Here is a 6,489-nt window from a genome sequence, read left to right on the forward strand (position 1 = left end):
CATGCATATCTCTTCTTGTTTTAGTCTTGATCTTCTTTCCCTTCAATCAGCCGCCTTCCTTAGCTTAAAGTCTTCTTAAGTCCTGATATTATCTCCTGATGAATATCTTCTGATATCTTAAGTTCTGATATCTTAAGTTCTGATATCTTAAGTTCTGACTTCAGTATAATTACTGATTTCCAGTTAAGTCCTGATTTATCCTGTTAGTCAAGATCTGAAAACTAAACACAAATCATTATTAGACATGACATCACAAATATATCTAACACTAATTTTCAAGAATTTCGAATTTTCTTAAAAATTAAATAAAACGTAAATTATTATTTAAGAAAAATTTAAATTTAAGGATTTTAAATATTTATGGAAAAAAATATAAATCAAAAATAATTAATTAAGGGGCTATATAATTTAAGTGTTATGTGACGATCCAGTCTATTGTGATCAGTAGGATAACAGTAGAGTACAAGGAAACAAATCGCCAGAGATGCTATGGCGACTACGGCTGTGGCGATCAGGAGGACACTTGAATTTGCTTGTACGGCAACTGGTGGAATAGAAATCTTCTGTGGCGACTGGAACAAAACTACCGAGACAATAGAGTTTGGTTCGCGCGTGCACTGCACAAATTCTGCAGCGCGTGGGTTCCCGCGCGTGCCCTGTTGCGCGTGCACTTGCCAAACAGAAAAAAAATGGTTGTTTATTTTATTTCCCATACGTACGGTACAACCAGGTTCAGGCACGTGTGGCGATCCAGGAGGCTGACAAAATGATGTTGCGGGCGCGTGTTCCTTCCCCGCGTGTGGAGATTAAACAGAGATACCACTTTCTGTTATGTTTATAATTGATTCACAGGTGCATTTAACTTCAATTAGTTGTACTTGAATTAATAGAATTGGCTCTGGATTCACACAACACAAATTGGTAGCTGTATCCTAAATCAATAAACGTACAGAAAAATGGCAGCTAATAGTTACTGGAAAATCAACCGCAAAAAAAATTAAATTAAAAATTTTTATTCACTAAAATTTAAATAGTAAATTTACTTAGTTAAATTTATAGAATAAATTCATTTAAATTAAGTTCATGCAATAAACCTATTTAAATTAAATTTATAAAATAAATTTTCTAAATCAAATTTACCAAAATAAATTTATGTAAACGAAAAATTAATAAAATAAATTATTTTTAAGGATCCTGATTTGTGTATCAATCAGTCAGCTCTGATACCAATTGTAAGGTCCCGAATTATCGTAGAAGGGGGGGGTTGAATACGATAATCACTAAATTAAAAATTCTTTCTTTAGCGGATAAAATATTTAGTGCTCGGTTAGTGGTTTCGTGTTCTTGAGAGAAATAGTGTTTGGAATGATAAAAACGAGGAACACAAGATATTCGGGGAAATATATATTCGTATATAAATCCTCGAGGGGTGTTGCTATACTCCGGTAAATAAATTAACTGGATACAATCTAAGAACAACAAAGTTCCTAGCTTCTACAAAGATTTACAAATCAAATCCTATACAATAATCTAGCTTTTGTTTGTACTAGAATTTAATTACCGGATTACGATTATAATGCCCCTATGAATATACAAGAATTAAATCGGGCATTATAACGTTACTCCGGTGAAAAGTTAAACGGATAAACAAAAAGTTTGAGTTTCTCTGTAAATCAATGCTGCCATTTTCACTTCTCTTTTGGGAGAGAAAATGAACAGAAAATAATTCAGAATGAATGGCTCTGTATCTTCTCCTGCAATTGTGTAGACTTTATCAATAAAATGTGTGGCTGAGGATTCTCTGGCGACCAAGCTTTCTGTGGCGACAGGAGTACATGAGGGAGCTACTTGATTTGTGTGGCGACAAGGGGGTGGATAATCTCTGTGGCGACATGTTTCACTTGTACATGTTTAAGTACTCAGCATAACCTTTAACCAACATGTACAACATGTACATATTTAGTTTTATTTCTTTTTTTGTTTTCTTTCTTTTTTATTTTCTTTTTCTTTTGTTTTCTATTTCCTTTTTTTTGTTTTTCCTTTTCTTTATTTTCTTTTTCTTTTCTTTTTTTTCTTTTTCTTTTTAAATTTAAATTGTAAATAAATTAATTTATAAAATATAACTTATATAAATAAACTAATTTAGATTTATAAAATAATCTTATTTAAAGTTTATAAGATAAATCAATTTAAGTTTATTAAATAAATTATATTAAAGTCCATTAAATAAATTTATTTAATTTACCAATTAAACTTTGAGCTTCTCCAATCCCTTGAGCCGCTTAGTTGTATACTCCGCGCACCTCTTCTCGTACTTTAACAGATAAACGTTCAATGCAAGTACGTTCCTCAACTTAAGAATCCTTCTATAAATAATACACAGATTCCTTTCACGAGCTGTTGACGCCTGGTGTAACTGGTCTGGTTCACAGACGACTATCCCCGATTCAGGTTTTCGTATTATAGCCTTGATTACATTGTTAATCTTGCCTCAACTTTATTGCTTCGAACACTGACTGTCAATAAACAATTGTATTCTAGAAAATGTCTTCATTAACCTCTATCTATAGCCTGTCTTCAATTTTTCAGATTCCTATGCTTCGAACACTGTCTATCTTCAATCAATGCCAATACACTGAAATCTTCATGTAGCACTTGTATACTGAATCTTCAATATTTCTGAAACCATGAAAGTCTTTAACCTTTATTTTTCACTGAGACATGATCATATTAATGAACTTCTTTCAGTGACATGTAGACAGACTTTAGGTTTTCTTCTAATCTTCTGATTCTTTGTATTTGCCTTGTCTTCATTCTTCCTGATTTTTTGTGTAGACGTAGCATTATTAACCTGTAATGTTCTAGTGTTGTTATCGTGTTGAGTTATCACGTAACCGTTCATACAGTTACGCAGTCTCACCAACACAATCTTAAAACAATCTCGATTTAATTTTTTGGTATGCTACAAATTGAGCAAAGCACTTGAATAAGAATTACACCCCAAACATCAAGCAGGAAGCCAGGTCCTTGTTGACTATCATATTGATGAATTTTTGTAATTTCGAACCATTTTCGGTAAATTAATTCTCCACAAACTAGATAAGTAAGTAATTGATCGACAAAAATAGTGCAAAATAGTGCGTAAAATTTATGAATAATAAAATTATGTTTTATAATTTCTCTACACAGATTGGGGGATCATTTTGCTATATCTGAAAACCCTAAAGAGGGAAGGCACACAGATATATAAATCATAAAATTATGTTTTATAATTTCTCTACAATTCATAACAATTTAAACATGACGGTTATTTCTATATATTTAAACATCCTAACATATTAATCGCATAACAAATAAGCAAAAACCATTTAAACAATTATAAAGTTGATGAATCAAGAACAGCTCACCGGAGTCCCTGGTCAGTGCTATGCCCCTATTTCGACTTCCTCGTCATCTTGGGCTTTGCAACTTCAGGCGTCCTAACGGACTATCTACCGTTCCTTGCTTCTCCATCTTTATAATTATTATAATAGTAGATGTTTATTGGGTACTTGATCTATATGAAATTCGGCTTAAATATATATATAAACTGTATGTTATCTTGTTATAGATTGCAGAGGTGAGGTTTTTAGCTTGCCATTAATGTATAAAGAAAAGAAAGTTGTATAAGAAAACTTAGAGAGAAAATAGCTAAGCAAGTGATGGATTTTTAAACTGATAAAAACACTGATGCTTCTTTTGTTACATTTCTCCTCTTTTATAGAGGTAGAGATTTCTATTACATGATATCCTTTTCCGACATAATATTCTTTCTCTTTCCTTCTTTTTCTTTCATCCCTTCCTTTTTATTTTCTTCTGTCTTCTTTTTCCACTTTTAACTTTTTCAACTTTTGCAACCTTTTCTTCTGTCGTCTTTTTCAATTTTGCAATTTTTTCTTCTGTCCTGCTTTCTCTTTTCCTTGTGTCCATTTCTTCTGAATTATTCTTTCTTCTTTTTCAACTTTGCAACTTTTCTTCTGTGCTTTTATTCTTCCTGCTTTCTCTTTTTATTTCTTCCACTCCTTTTGATGCCTTCTGTCTTTTGTCTGGAATTTCATAATTTTTGGCAGTTTTTACAGTCACCAATTTTCATTGGGCCGTAGAATCATATATTACAGTCACCAATTTTCATTGGGCCGTAGAATCATATATTACAGTCACCAATTTTCATTGGGTCGTAGAATCATATATTACAGTCAACAATTTTCATTGGGCCGTAGAATCATATATTACAGTCACCAATTTTCATTGGGTCGTAGCATCATATATTACAGTCACCAATTTTCATTGGGCCGTAGAATCATTTTCTAATATGTTATGGTCACCAAACTTTGTTTGGGCCATAAATTTACTTTAATATTACATGTTGAAATAACAAGAATTATTACAATCTTACTCGAAAGGATTAGAACATGCTCATTCCTTTACTAAGGGTTTTAAAACTACTACAATCTTCTTTCTTTGTCCTGTAATAATATCCTTGAAAAACTCCTTGGTTTTTGGTGCATGATTGTAATTTCCACCTGTTATCCTGTTATGTATGCCTGCTAAATCACTTGTATCTATTTTCAAAACATCAATATTATAATATAATGTTAGTATTTCTTCTACGTCTCCCTTCATACTTGTTCCTAACACACATACCTTCCTCCCTTTTATAAGATCTTCAAGTTTGGATTTTAGAACTGATAATCCAATTGCTCTTTTATTTGACATCCATTCTTGAAATCCTTCTATTGTACATGGCATAGGAGACTTGAGACTAGTATTATCGCCTTCTATTGTAGTATTCCTACCATACTTGAATATCTGACATATTATTATTGGTTTTCCTACAAAGTTGGTACAAGCATCAAATACCTGTACTCCATATATTCCTCCTGGTCCATATGATTGCATCATTGCACTAACGCTTTCAACTATTAGTGGTGGAAGTTTTGATATGCTTCTTAATGTTTCATCAACCATGATTTTATCAATAAATCCCAACATTAATAAGCTTTCTACCACTTTAGGATCAGCGTCTTCTTTGCAGATATACCTCGGATATTTACCAAACTTTCCAGTTCTGAGGATGGTATTATTGAACTTGTAATCATAAAATTTTGTTATCTTTTCAAAGGTTTCTATATACTCTTTTGGATATTTAATTCTGTCTGATATAGAAACTTGAGGTTTTGGTTGTTCTGGTTTGGATATTTCTGTTTGGGTAAGGGTTGATATTGTAGGCGTTGTAGCTAGTCTTGATACAAAAGTTTGGGGTGTAATATTTTTGGTAAGCTTAATAGCTCCTTCAAGATTTTTTATAAGGTTATTAACTTCTTGGGTCAATGTTGCAATTTGTTCATTCTTCCGCTTGATTTCTTCTAGTATCATTTCCATCGGTTGAATATTCCTGTTATCCCTGTCCATTATCTCTACTAAGAAAATCTGCAAGAACATTTTTAGTACCTGATATATTTTTAATAATAAAATCATAACAACTAAAGAATGCTTGCCAATTTCTTCTCTTATTTAATTCTGGTAAAGGGTCAATTTTATTGAATATAAATGATCTTACTTGAGTGTTATATGTTCTTACAACAAATTTTACAGGTAGTAAATGATAATGAAATCTTTAAATTCCTAATTTTACCGCTAATAATTCATTTTCATTAATATGATAATTCTTTTCATTGGGTTTCCAAGTTCCAGCTGCATATCCACATATTAAAGGATTTTCTTTATCAATATCGTCTTTTTCAAAAGCTACTAATACTGCTCCCCATCCTATATCACTAGCATCTGTAAATAATTCTAATTGATCAGTATCTTTAGGTAATCGTAGTTTAGATAAATTTTCTACCTTTGTTTTTAATACTCTTATTGCATTTGTATGATCTTCCTTCCACTCAAAAGTTTTATTTTTCTTTATTAAATCTTGTAGTGGTTTTCTTAATTTTTGTAAGTCTTTTATATAATCTGAAGCGTAATTTACTATTACTAAGAATTGTTATACTTCTTTTTTATTTTATAAGGTTTTTTTAAAATTCTTTATTTTTGTTGATATATGTTCTTGTAATTGAATTTCTTCATAATCTATAATATATCCTAAATATTCTATTTTGTGTTTAAATATTTCTGATTTCTTTTCTGATAATAGGATTCCATGTTTTCTAATAGTCTGAATAAATATATCTAGATGTTTTGAATGATTTATTAAATTGTCACTAAATATTAATATATCATCTATATATACTAGAATAAAATCATTCATTTCCCTAAATATTTTATCCATTCTTCTTTGGAATATTTGTGGGGTTGTTCTTAATCCAAATGGTAGTACTATCCATTCATAATGTCCTTGTGGTACACTAAATGCTGTTAAACATCTAGATTCCTTAGTTAATTTTATTTGTCAGTATCCTCTTTTACAATTAAATTTACTAAACCATTTTTTATTACTTGTTT

This window comes from Apium graveolens, chromosome 4 (genome assembly GCF_009905375.1).
Source record: "Apium graveolens cultivar Ventura chromosome 4, ASM990537v1, whole genome shotgun sequence".
Lineage (NCBI taxonomy): Eukaryota > Viridiplantae > Streptophyta > Magnoliopsida > Apiales > Apiaceae > Apium > Apium graveolens.